The following is a 13,892-nucleotide window of genomic DNA, read 5'->3' on the forward strand; positions in this document are numbered from 1 at the left end:
GAAATATTATGTGTATATGTATACATGTATATTTTTCTTTTATATATATAAATATTAATTATTCAAAGTGTATTATAACTAAGTAATATAATATTATTACATATTCATTATAATAAATATTAGTAAAAATGTTTTATATTATTTAATAAAATACCTTTACATATTTGTTTAATACAATACATTGATTGTTATAGATAAGTATTCATTAATATTTATAATGTATCCTAGTGATTATATATGCACATTTAGTATAGTAAACATTAAGTGATATATAGTATAATATAATAACATATAATTAACATTATAAAACGTAAATATTAGTTAATGTACATCGATGGTATGCCATTTATTTTATATGTAGTTTAAATAATATACATAATTTGAATGATTCAAGTAACATATGTATTATTACAAATAATTATAAAATTATTTTGTATTATAATATATCTATACATTTAGAGTGAGTTATTATGGATCAACTTAAGATAGGCCACCCATCTGACCTTGAGGTAGATCTATAACTCAGGTGGGCCTCATCTGGTGGTCGATCAGATCATGTTTGTCCTCCAACATTCCCACGCTAATTCTGGATACACTTAGATAGATGTTCCTAAAGTCCAATGATTTTACAGTTGCTTACAGAATCACTAAATCTGGTTTGTGATCCTAAGTTAGGTCCTCATGGTAACACCCAAGTACTGAAAGGTACAGGGTATTACAATCTACCCTCTTAAAAGAATTTTTCCCTGAAAGTATTCTTCTATTATGAATATAATTGAGAATAGCTTCTTACTATCTAAGATAAAAGAATATTTCTGACTTCATTATCTGGGCAAACACGGACGAATGGTCGTAGTAGGTCTGAACCTGATACTCGTCACTTCTGCCTGGCCGGGTAGTGAGTTTACTAGTATCTTTCTTAATCCCTGTGAGTATCGATCTTCTGCTTGATCAGGGCATTGAGATCATTTTAATCATTAGGATTTAGAATTCACGTCAAACCGCGCATACTTCGCTTAGACATTGTTCTGTCGGTTCTTGTTCCCGACCGTTCTATTCATTTGAGATTGTTATCTAATTTCCTATTTCCCCAAGGAATAGGTCTAAATGATTCATTATGCTTCAACATTACAACTTAGCTATCTGGGGTGTTATCCTAAAATTTATAATTTAATGATTCCTAGTTGTTTTATTCACATTACTACGCATTTTCAAAAATTTATAACCTTGCGAACTACCTTATAACTACTAAGGAAGATTTATAAAGGTCATACCTTGGTGGCTGAAGTTGTTGTACTGAAGGGAAGATCCTCCCATCTCGCTGTTTCTTAAAAAATTGTTTCAAAAAGTGACCTAGCCTTCTAAAAATGTCACAAAACTTATCCTGACCCGAGGAATGAGTTGGGTGAGGCAGTAATTCCATACTCTTCTTGGCCATAGGAGATGCAATTGGCGTCGTCTTGGCTTCTCTTGCCAAACCTCGAATAAGAGCACATGTTTTGGTCTTATGCTCGAAGTCCTTCTCTATTCGCATGGCTTTGTCCACGAGATCAGCGAAGTCAGTAAAGTCGAAGGTGCACAATCTCGACTAGATTTCAAGTTGGAGACCTTCCTTAAACTTTTCCAATTTATATTTCTCGTCCTCAACGGCCTTTGGTACATATTGTGATAGTTCGTCGAAACGCACTTCATATTGTGACACAGTCATATTCCCTTGTTCAAGTTTGAGAAACTCAGATATTTTATCCTGACGATAGCACGGAAGAAAGTATTTTTCATTGAATCTTTTCTTAAACTCGTTCCAGGTCCACTCATAATCAGATGGGACTCTTCGTAGCATGCCTTCCCACCATATATCGGCCTCGCCTTCCAAGGCATAAGTGGCAAGGATAACCTTTTGGGCGTCCGAACAACCCAGCGATCTCATCATCTTGGCCATTTTATTTAGCCAATGTTCTGCTAGAACTGGATCCGGTGGCCCCAAGAAGGACGATGGCCTCAGCCTCTGAAACCGTTCAAACATATCTGCCCCACTAACTTCTTCGGTCTTCAAGGCTAATGCATCAATATTATGTTGGAGGGCTTCTAACAGTGTGGTGATCGAAGTCTGTTGTTGTTGTACGATGGTAGTCAGCTGACTAATAACATCGCCAGGTGGGGTTTCAGGTTGCGCGTTTGGTGGAGGTGTGCCCACATGATTCACAGGCAACTGAGATGGGATAGTTCCTGACGTAGGCTCTCTTTCAGGGCCACTTGGCCTAACTGGAGGTGCATGAGAGCGCTTAGGACTCCCTTCTCTAACAACCTCGTCAGTTGGTGAAGTTAGTAAATGGAAAGTTTGCGATCTTGAACGACGGGATTTTGGGGCCATAGTCCTGTTAAAATAAAGGCTTCATCATGGTTATGCCCTCATAAGTTTAAACAAGTCTTAACCTAAGATCGCGAGACAATTTATAAGATTCATACAATTAGAGTATTGTTCAAATCGATAGGTGCTCAACAACTCCCTATCCCTTGCAATTAGGTGCAACAAGACTCAAGGGTCCTAAGATGACCATCTAAGCATCCTTAGACCCACGTCTTCTAGGCTTCGACCTACGATTAGGGTCCTATGATAATCTTAAGGTTATATTGGTGCTCCAGGATAGATTACAAGGGGTCTAAACTTATGAGTCCTTGAGGTTAACCCAACTTTCCCCAACACCTAAAGTTTTATTTCTAAGTTCAATGGTTATCCTAGAAATCCTCATGGGAATCTAAAATTTCTACATGAGGGCTTAGGTTTAATATATGTTAAACTTACCCATAATTTCAAAGCTAGTTTCAACAAGTCTAGCTTAGGGCTGGAATTTCACCTAAAATTCTAAATTCTTACTAGTAGTTATTTCCATTTGTTTGAACATACAAGAGGTGTTGTTTCTAAATAAAGAGATGTATTAGGGGATTTAAATTACAAGATCTTAATTTGATTCCTTAGGCTTATAAAGTGCTTATGTTTGATTTAACGCACAACATGGTGGGTACTTGTTCCCTTATGGTACCTAAGTTTAGTCACTAATTTCAAACAACTTATGGTTTACAAGGGAACCTAGTTTTTGTTTCTAAGTTCCATTGACTAAGCCTAAAATCATAAGGGACCCTAAAGTTTAAGTTCCTAAATTCAGCAATCACAATTCACAAAAGAACTTAAGTTTGTCTTTCTAGGTTCAAATGTTAACCCTAACATTTCAAGGGATCCTAAAATTTGGGTTTCTAGATTCACGAAATACCGTAATGCTAAGGGAATGCAACCTAGTTTCAAGTCTCTAATTTCTTCAATGCAACTATAGGTTATTTGAGGTCATATAAGTCCCGTCTTTCCTAAGGCCTGGTTTATCTAGACTTGCTCTGATACCAACCGTAACACTCCGTGATTTCAGGACTCGAGTATATAACCCGTTTCCTAAAAACCCGAGTGTTAACTTATAAAATCCAGTGCAAATTTGAACCATTTGTCATTAATCAGAGTTACCAGCAACGAAGCTAGAATAAACCATGCATTAAATAAAAACATTCTGATCATTACAAAATTCCAAATGTAGTGCCTATACAAGACTTATACAATCTCAAATAACAAAGTTCAGGTAAGTAAAAATTTGAGTCTATCAACTAGTAGTGGAGATTAATGCAGGCTGCAAGGACCCCGCCTAACTCCCTAGCTACTCGATCTGCTCTAGCAACCTAGTGAACAGTATCGGCTCGCCCTATACCTGCATCAACTGTTACGGTTTGATAGCGTCAATGGCTATCGCAGTGAGGAGTACCCTCTAAGATTGCGCACTCATCATTCATAATCCAATATAGATCGCAAGTCATGAAATTTCATACATTAAACAAGGTATTTCATAATCATACACATGTACTAAAAAATTAAGCCGTTTAATAGAATTTCATCATAAGCAAAATATAATGGTAGTTGTAATATAAGAGAAATATATTCAGATAACCAAACAATCAAACATACGATTTTTTATTACACCTGAAATCACATTGTACGTGAACTCCGCAAGATGTATAGAAAATTGATAAGCGAACTTCAGATCCACCCGGAAATCATATTACAAGTGGAATTCGCAGGGCGAATAGAAAATCACCCTTTAAACCCCTACTTCACCCGGGAATCATGTCGTACATGAACTCTGCAAGATGTCTAGAAAATCGATGAGCGAACTTCACCTCCACCCGAAAATCATGGTACGACTGAACACCACAAGATGAAGAGAAAATCTACATGTAAACTCTAGACCACTCGGAAATCATATCGTATGTGAACACCGCAAGATGGCTAGAAAATCGATAAACGAACTTCAGCTCCACCCAGAAATCATGGTACAACTGAACTCCACAAGATGGTTAGGAAACAACAGGATGTGTAAATAAAACCAAAAAGCCACAAAGGGCACCAATGACCCATCCAAGTCACAAGGGCAAATGTGCGATTTAAGCCATGTAAGGAAAATGTAGACCGCAGGATCACGAGTCCAAGGTAAGTTCCATTCAATTCAGCATTCAAGCATAAGTGGTAGCATATAAATAAATTGATACATATACAATAAAGGAGAGCATGTTATCATTGAACCATCCATGCATGTTATAATTTAAAAGAAGCGTTTATCGTCCAACGCATGAATTAACTATACAACAAGTTAGCATGTTCAATAGTAAAGTAAGTAACTCAGTTAAGAGAATCGTGCCATCATTTATATCTAGATTGATGAAATCAAGTGGAAAGCTCAAAGGGTGAGTCCTCACCTTGGTCAATTCAAGATGACATCAATTTGAATCACTCCAATGTGCATAAACCCTACTCAGCACCCACACTAAACCGTCTTGGACTTGAGTTAGTTCAAGTAAAGAGGATCTATGCATATGAGATTTGAACTGTTACCAATTAAATAGAGATTTAGTAAATAATAACATTGTTAGACATGATTTAACATGAAATTCAAATGAAGTTGGCTCACCCATGCATTCCCCCCATCAACTCATGGACTGGGCCATTTTCTGGCCCAGTAGCTATGCTTAGGAGCCCCAGATTGGGCTCTTCTTGGCCCACTACATCATTTTCAAAGGGGCTAGCCTACTACGCTATTTTCAAAGGGCCGGCCTGTGGGGTACGGGCCCACCTGTTTACCACCAAGTGGCTGCAAGGCAAATACATCATGGTTGGCCCACACAGCACCGTCTAGATGGACGGTGAGGCTATAAAACACATGCGCCATGGTGGCATCCCACCATCCCAATCAAGTGGACGATGGAGATGTAGAATACATGAATCCTGGTAGCCACACGTGGGACCCATGGACGTCTGTAGTGGATACAACACCACATCAGGGTGGGACTCACATGAAATTTAGATCTGTCTCATCCCGGTTGTAATGCCATAAACTGATCTCTGTAAATGGCTGTACGGTATGAATACAATCCCTTCCTCAAGGTGGGCTGCCTGTTGGATGGACAAGATACAACACATATGAATGGTGGGCCCCACTGTTTGTGGGCCACCCAGATAGTGGGCCAATCCATTCTCCCTCTCTCTCGTGCTTTCTTTCTTCCTTTTCTTTCTGTTTTTTTTCTTCCCTCCTTATTTCAACGCTCGAGAGGGCCTGTCTGAACCTGGACTCGGCTTAGACTCGGACTAAGTCGGCGCAACTCGGTGGAGAAGATGAGCCGACCATTAATGGCGGACTGAGGTTGTACAGTTTTTTCTCCATTCCACCACTTGTGGATGGTTTGGCTTAGCTCCAGGGAGCTTGGGGAATGTTTGGATAAAAGCTTCAGGGAGGTTTCTTTGGTGGGTTCGGAAGGAGGAGCTAGCGGTGGGTTTTCTCCCATAGCCACAAGGAAACAGCAATGCAGTATTCCTTTACTTGCCCTTTAGGGTTTTCTGCACTCAAGAGTGCGGATTCGGCCTCACGCGGATTGCCAAGGTGGAGCGGAGACAGTTACCCATTTTCGAAAATAGTGTGTTTGTAGGCCTGATTTGTGGCTGGATTTGTGTGCACACGTGTGCAATCCAACGACTGAAACTGGTCATGGATTGTAGGGTTTTTGGCCCTCTTTAATATGGACAGTTTGGATCAAACATGGGACCGAAGGTGGTGGGCCACAAATCGTCCCAAATGGACGTCGTCTGTCTGTCAGGCACGGGTGGGAGGAATTTCAAAAGGAATGAAATTCCCTCCCTTTTCGAATGGGCATGGGTCAGCGCCTGTCTGACCATGCCAATGGCTTGGTGCTCCTCAGGTGCACGTGTAGGTGGTGCATATGCATCACCGGTGGGGCCCACAGCGAGGCTCCTGCCCAATCCACACCGTTCATCAGTTTTGTCAACCTAACTTGGGGCCCCGTCCAACAACTCAAATATGGCCGATGAGTGCCAATCACCATCGATTTACGATGTCTGTAAGAGATCTAACCCGTCTATCAGTTTCAACGTACTGTATGTTAGGTAAAAATAATATAATACATATATTTTAAGCACATATACGACTTGAATTACATTTATATTTTATATTAGTAATTATTTATTTACTTTGAAGTATTATGTATATATGTATACATGTATAGTTTTCTTTTATATATATAAATATTAATTATTCAAAGTGTATTATAACTAATTAATACAATATCACTACATATTCATTATAATAAATATTAGTAAAAATGTTTTAGATTATATAATAAAATACCTTTACATATTTGTTTAACACAATACGTTGATTGTTATAGATAAGTATTCATTAATGTTTATAACGTATTCTCGTGATTATATATGCACATTTAGTATAGTAAAATTGATATTAAGTGATATATAGTATAATACAATAACATATAATTAACGTTATAAAACGTAAATATTAGTTAATGTACATCGATGGTATGCCATTTATTTTATATGTAGTTTAAATAATATACATAATTTGAATGATTCAAGTAACATATGTATTATTACAAATAATTATAAAATTATTTTGTATTATAATATATCTATACATTTAGAGTGAGTTATTATGGATCAACTTAAGATAGGCCACCCATCTGACCTTGAGGTAGATCTATAACTCAGGTGGGCCTCATCTGGTGGTCGATCAGATCATGTTTGTCCTCCAACATTCCCACGCTAATTCTGGATACACTTAGATAGATGTTCCTAAAGTCCAATGATTTTACAGTTGCTTACAGAATCACTAAATCTGGTTTGTGATCCTAATTTAGGTCCTCATGGTAACACCTGAGTACTGAAAAGTATAGGGTGTTACAATCTACCCCCCTTAAAGAGAATTTCATCCCCGAAATTCCCCACTCATATTATTTCTACTAACAGGCATATCCGTTTTAATATTTCTACTCATTCGCGACTTTCCTTTTGAAACATATTTGTATGTATTAATTATCAAAGTTTGGGATTGTTACAATCTACCCCCCTTAAAGAAGAATCTCGCCACATTGCACGGCCCACCATTTTGTCCATCCTGTGTGCGAATGGAAAAGCTGTGGGCCCACCATGATGCGTGTATTTCATCCACGCCCACCATAAGCGTGTATTTTAGCAATCCTAGCCATTACTTTGGGACACTTGATTCATGAATAAGACGGATGGCTAGATTTTTTATTTTTTTATTTCGATGGGCAGAGAGTGCTGTAATGTTTTTTTTTTAATTTTATTTTGCTATGCCATTTTCGGGAATGCATTGCATGGATAGTAAGCTATTGAAGTGTGTAGGTACTGGCAATTTCTATAGGGTCCATGCATTGAGGTTGGATTATTGGAAGGTCTATACTGCCATTTTTGGGAATGCATTGCATGAATTTCTACAAGGTCCATGCATTTTTTAGGGCCATTTGATTTAAAAATTTCTCCCTCATCCATCTTTACTTTTTCTTTATCCTTACCACGGTCCGACGCCGCGTATTACGCACCGAGGCTATACCCAGGCCAAGAGATGTGGGCCTGCGTTCAGTTTGAGGAAAACGCCAAGCATTGCGAATATCAAGGAAATCTCTACAACACATCACATTAATCCATCAATCATAAGTCAAGTACAACCCATCACTCCCCCATACCTCTCTCTTCACCAAGTCAACAACACCGATACCTAACCATTCCCTTCTTACCAAAAGTCAAAAGAAACAATATCTCCATCCCATCTCCCTTACAACAACCCATCCTCTCTTTCATTTCTCACTCCATCACAAGCACCAAGGGAGAGCCAACGTCCAAGCCTCCCATGGGAGAGTCAAGGGTGGCCCACTCCCTACCACCTTCCTACCTCTCATCTCCACCATCCAAAGTTCATCTCGACTGTTGAAATACATTACATGGAGCTATAAATTGCATTGGTGAAAGGAGTCCAAGATCTAAATGTGGGTGCTTATATCAAGTGTTGATATCTTCCTTCTTGTTAGATCCTTTATTCCTTCATGTGTGGGACATGTGGGACCCACCAATCCATGGTAGGGATCCCATTTGACCCCTTAGATATGGTCGTTGGCCCATGTTTCATGCATGTGCTAGCCATGATGGGGCCATTCTCCATGGACCCCATCATGATGTATTTTGTGATCTAATCCTTTCAAGGGTCATTTAGACCCATGTTTTCATGGTGGGGATGGCATCCCCAACTCAGATTTTGATTGTAGGGTCCATGCATTGCATGGGACCCTTGTGATGCTCATGTACGATTGGGATTTTTCCTTGAGGGATTTATAGTGGCGAAATCCCTCTTTGCAGCTGCGGATTCTTCTTCTTCTTCTTCTTCTTCTTCTCTCTCTCTCTCTCTCTCTCTCTCTCTCTCTCATCGGTTCTCTCTCTCTCTAATTGTCTATAAATAAAGGATTAAGGAAGTGCACGGCACATCCAACTGTCCAAGCTAAGTGGGACGTTTTGGAGTCCCAATTTCTGGACGTGCGAAGGCCCACCTTGCTGTCCTTTCTTACATGCAAGGTCCGGATCTAATATGAGGCGCCTGTCCCAGATGTGTGTGGTCCTACCTTGATGTGTGGACGGTGTCCACACTATCCAGCCCGATAGGGGCAGCGGCCCAGCAGGCCCACAAATTTCATCCAGGTCATCCGTTTGAATGACATTTAGCAGGCCTAGATGACTGGGGTAACACAAATATCAGATTGATGTAAAGCAGGTGAGCCACACGTGTGGACCCACCTGATGTATGCTCTTTATCCATGCTATCCACGTCCATTGGATGGACGGTGGAGCTTACCTTGATGATGTATTGGTTATCGTCACCGTCCAGTCTGCTAAATGGTGGGACACCCCTATGATGCAAGTGATTTATCTAGACCATCCAGGTCACGAATGGTGGGCCACGTACATGTGGACCCACCTCTGATTTATGCGTTTCATCCAAGCCGTCCAAAGGTGGGGACCATCTTTAGGTTACATATAGCTGGTTGTAGGCATCATCAAGGTCTGTGGGTTCCATGAGATATGGGTTATATTAAATACCCTTAGCCATCTTCATTGCTACAATAGAGTCAACGCATGTTCACTCCCCAAGTATAGGGTTTTGATGTAGTAATAAACTCGGTGAGACCGAGGTCGAATCCACAGGGACTGATACCTGTACGTTATCTGAAATTAGGTAGAGATAGAACTCGCCTAAGATGAAATCTAAATCAAATATAAATTGATGAATAATAGTGAGAGATTAATGTAAAACTTAAGAGAACTCAGAGATAAGAAACTAGGGAGTCTGAGGATCCACTTGTAGCGATCAAGGAGATCTTATGCTTGCTTCAAAAATCATGAAAATTAAACTGAACTTACTTGATCTGGTTTTCAAGAGATGAAAGGTATATGAATTAGAATGGATTCCATCACTAAACTATGCCCAGGAGACAAAGTAAACAACAGAATTAAACTAATTACCAACCAATCAACATGCTATGAAGGTTAGAAAGGGTACCGACATCTAACCATGCCCATGAGACGATGGTGAACAACAGGCTTCCGACGTCATAAACATTAAAAGAAGGAAGAAATACTCAAAGCCATTGCAGATCTATTGTAATTTCACCACAACAAACCATTAAAAATCGAAAGTATTCCTTTTAATTGAACTAAAATCAACATCATTCAGTCTAAACAAAAGGCACAAGCTATGTCTCTCCCATCAGACTACAAGCTTCACCTCTTAGCCCTAGCTAAGAGGTTCAGCCCAACATGAATGGGCTGGATCCCTCAAACAAAATAAAAAGAAAAAGAAAAAAACACTTGTCTATTTATCTCTCTCCCCGTCTGCTCCACGGCTGCCCACTTTCACGGCTTCCCATTTTCCTTCTCACTGTCTCTCACATCCTTTCTTTTTATAGCATATGGAGGTCAGTGGCTGCCTGTAGAAGCATGCAATCGGTGCTGTTTATGCACAGCCTCTGAAGTCGGTGCGGAAGATTTACGCACTCCTTGCGTAAGCTCTATTACGCAGTTAAGAAAATGGTCCACAAAAAAACCCATTTTCCTTGCTTTCTTCTAAAAGTAATAACATCCCCTAGGACGTTTTTGGGTTGCATTCATGATGGACGGATTGGATCTTTTCATCGGCCAGCCGTGGCGGCCCACTTGGATCGGCAGATCCAGCCGCAGAACAGAGCTTACGCAGCTTTGTTCTCGCTGGTGAGATGGTGGGGCCCAGGATCAGTGCAATACAGTAAATCTAGTCCGACCATTTTGTTCACCTCGAAAAACCGTTCGAAAATGGTGATTTTTTGGAGTGAAATTGGTGGGACACACAAGATCTTCTACTCCGCCGTCCATCCTACGTTTAACGGCTGGGATCGTGAAGAACCTTGCATGGTGGCAAAAGGAAACCTAGACGTTGGTCTTGGCCGTCTCCTGAGACAATTTAACGGTTCAGATCATCTAAACAGATGATAATTGGGGCCCACTAGTGAAAAACGGACGGTCAGCGTGGAAGACGCTGGCTGATTTTGAACTTCTTTTTAAAGAAGTATCGGTCAACACCTTCTGACCGATTTCTTGAGTTGTAGTGCGCGGCTGAAGCATATACGCTGTGCACAAGCAATGTACAGGTGGGTCTCATGGTGATGTATATGTCCACACCATCCATCTTGTTTCTCTTATGATTTAATGGGTTGAGACCAAAATTGAAGCATATCCAAAGATTAGGTGGGCCCCACTTAAGGATTTAAGGGGCTGATCTATCCATTGGGACACTTCCATAAGGATCCAACGGTTGAATTTCGATGTATACGGTTGACTTGTGGTCCTCAGGCCATATATGAAGTTTTGAGCTGAACGAATGGTGGAAACCCTGTGATCTTGCATCCTTGCTGACTTTCAAGCCCGTTTGAGCTTCAGTTTCTCAATTTTCGTGGATCTCTGGCATGCAAATTTGTTGATCTTGGTCCCCTGGAGTCCCTCGCTTACCTTGGTGCTTCAGAGCGTTAAATCTATGCTTTTAGTACCCTTTTCTAATCCAGGCTCGTACATACGCCCTGCATCACAAACACGATTAAATCGGACCATTAAACAGTACCATGTTCGTAAATCCAGGTAATAACTAGGGTCTAATATGCAATATTTGACCCTCAACAAGTGGTTCGATACAATTAGGCCAAAAGTGAATGGCTTTTCATTAAAATCCCTTATATATTCATTTTTCTTAAAGAAAAAGAGATGGCTTTGAATGGGATCCACCTTGAAATATGTATTTTGTATCCACATCGTCCCACCATAGTGTGTTGCATGGAGCCCAACCATGATGTATTTGTTATTCCACACTGTCCACATTGCGGTGGACCCCACCTCGATGTATGTTTTATATCCACACCGTCCGTCCTTGGGTCTGCGTGGGATGCACCATGTTGTATGCTTTGTATCCCGCTGTCCACGCTGTCTAGCAGCAGTAGGAGCCCACCATGATGTAGGTTTTGATCCACACCATCCACCATCCATCAGGGACAGCGGGATCCACTGTGATTTAAGTATTTTATCTCCGCCGTTCATCTAGACAGTAGGAACCTGCCATGTTATATGTGTTTCATCCACACCGTCCATAATGCTTGGACGGTGTTGAACAATGTTTGGGAGGTGCGAATTTGCATGGGTAATGTTTGGATGATACTGAATGACATGTGTGCCCCATAGAATGATAGTGTACAGTGATACACATATTACACCTACAACTATTGAAATGATTTTTGATGTGGTCCAAGCTTACTTGAGGTCCATTGGTGCGGCCCATCCATGAGGCCCATCATGATGTATATTTGAGGCCCATGTGATAGGGCCCACTTGCCTTATATTTAAGGCCCATATGATGGGGCCCACCTGCTTGAATATGAGGCCCGACTTAATGTACATGAGGTCCATTATGATGTGTATTAGGCCCTTATCGTGCGTCCCATTGTGACGTGTATTAGGCCCATGACGCATGGCCCATTTGATGTATTTAAGACCCAAGTACGTGTCCCATTTAATGCATATGAGACCCATGTGTAGGGCCCACATGTTATGTATTTGAGGCCCATGAGCAGGGCCCACTTGTTGTGTATATGAGGTCCATTGGTGCAGCCCACTTGTTGTATTTGAGGCCCATGGGTTGCGGCCCATCATGATGCATATTAGGCCCATGTGATGCGGCCCACTGTGACGTGTATTAGTCCCATGTGATGTGGCCCACTGTGACGTGTATTAGGACCATGTGATGTGGCCCATAGTGATGTGTATGTAGCCCTTGTATGAGGCCCATTGTGATGTATATTAGGCCTTTGTGTGAGGCCATGGGCCCACCTAAGCCGATTTCGATTGTCGAGGCTAATTATTGAGGCCAATTTTGATTGTTGAGGCTAATTTCGATTGTCAAGGTCAATTTCGATTGTCGATTACCGATGTTGATAGTCGATGTCGATTGTCGAGGCCGATTTTGATTCTCAGGGATGCTTCCGATTGCCGAGGCCGATTCCGATTGTCGAGGTCGATTATGATTGTCGAGGTCGATTCCGATTGTTGAATCCGATTCCGATTGTCGAGACTGATTCCAATTATCGAGGTCGATTCCGATTGACGAGGCCGAGGCCAATTCCGATTGTCGAGGCCGATTCTGATTGACGATACTGATTTCGATTATCGAGGCCGATTCCAATTATCAAGGCCGATTTTGATTGTTGAGACCGATTTCGATTGCTGATTTCGATCCCGATCATCGAGGCCGATTCCAATTGTCGAGGTCGATTTCGATTGTCGAGGCTGATTCCGATTATTAAGGCCGATTTTAATTGTTGAGGCTGATTCTGATGTATATGCAGTTTATATTTAAGGCCCATTGTGGTGCATTTGAGGTCAGCGATGGAGCTCATTGTGATGTATATTAGGCCCATGTGAGACGCTCATCGTGATATGTATTAAGCTCTTGAGTATAGCCCATAGTGTTGTATATTAGGCCTTTGTGTGAGGCCATGGGTCCACTATATGTTAGCTCGTATGGGTCATTCCTTGGGGGCAATGTTGGTTAAATATCCACATTGCCAAGGCCGATTGTTGATGCTGGGTTATTGATACCGATTATGAGTATGTAATGGCAGCAAAGCATCATAATACATGCCCATACGCATCATCTCGCATATTTGTTATGAGATGTGGTTGACCATTGCATATGTCATTCACTACGTGAAAATGAAAAGAAAAAAGGATGGATTTTGAGACGGTTCTGGACCGTCTCAAAATTTCTTGGTTTAAAGACGCTTTAAAGACGGCCGTAAACCGTCTCTAAAATTGTAGACGGCCCCTAACCATCCTTAATAGTCTTAAAAATATGAACATCCAAAATCATTTAAGACGGTCGTTGACCGTCTTATATACGATCATCTAA

General features: G+C 40.9%; 1 long non-coding RNA gene across 1 annotated transcript; it reads right to left on the bottom strand.

The window, feature by feature from the left end:
• Positions 1-3,520: 3,520 nt before the first annotated feature.
• Positions 3,521-5,140, bottom strand: LOC131220494 (uncharacterized). Its single transcript, XR_009158626.1, has 2 exons — positions 4,792-5,140; positions 3,521-3,758 (listed from the first exon to the last, which is right to left on the bottom strand). It is a non-coding gene; the product is annotated as an uncharacterized LOC131220494 (long non-coding RNA).
• Positions 5,141-13,892: the final 8,752 nt, after the last annotated feature.

Source organism: Magnolia sinica, chromosome 12, assembly GCF_029962835.1.
Source record: "Magnolia sinica isolate HGM2019 chromosome 12, MsV1, whole genome shotgun sequence".
Classification (NCBI taxonomy): domain Eukaryota; kingdom Viridiplantae; phylum Streptophyta; class Magnoliopsida; order Magnoliales; family Magnoliaceae; genus Magnolia; species Magnolia sinica.